This window comes from Nicotiana attenuata, chromosome 12 (genome assembly GCF_001879085.1).
Source record: "Nicotiana attenuata strain UT chromosome 12, NIATTr2, whole genome shotgun sequence".
Lineage (NCBI taxonomy): Eukaryota > Viridiplantae > Streptophyta > Magnoliopsida > Solanales > Solanaceae > Nicotiana > Nicotiana attenuata.
In genome coordinates this window covers 53,321,339-53,322,136 of record NC_032000.1, presented here as the reverse complement: position 1 = coordinate 53,322,136, position 798 = coordinate 53,321,339, and positions in this window count along the sequence as shown.

Here is a 798-nt window from a genome sequence, read left to right as displayed (position 1 = left end):
GCCCTACCTATTGCCGCTTGACTATCACAATGTATACATATAGGTGCCAAAGGTTTGGGCCAAAATGGAATATCTTCCAAGAAATTCCGGAGCCATTCAGCTTCTTCACCGGCCTTATCTAAAGCTATGAATTCAGATTCCACTGTAGAGCGGTCAATGCACATTTGTTTGGATGATTTCCAAGACATCGCTCATCCACCGACTGTTTAGAGTCGGTTGAACTGGTGATCTAATTTGCATCACTATACCCCTCTATTATCGTGGGATACTTATTGTAGTGCAAAGCATAATTTGGAGTATATTTCAAATACTTCAAAACTCGTTTCATTATCATGAACGTTCAATGCAAACTTCCTTATGTTGTAGACTAATACGTCTCGATTTTCGGTTGCATATCAGATTATTGACTACACTTAATGTAGTAATTATAACAACAGCTGGAATGATTGGCATCAGTTGTGGCCACAACCTTTTAATGTATAACACATTTCGTAATCATTCCGCCATTTGCAAGCATTTGTATGCTATTCATTCATATGTCTATATGATATGCAAATTATAGCACCTCCATTCATGAAACAAATCCAACTTGCAATGGATTTTGGTCATGTTCATCGATTAGTTCACCTCATTATAGACCAACGTATTAATATATTCGTTCATGAACGGTCATGTCTATACAGACGTATCTTTCTATGAAAAGTCACAACCTTCAAAGTGACATCATTTCATAAAAGAACTAAACAATATAAATTTTCATTAAAGAAAATGACCCTTCGAGAAAGGCATGTGACCAAC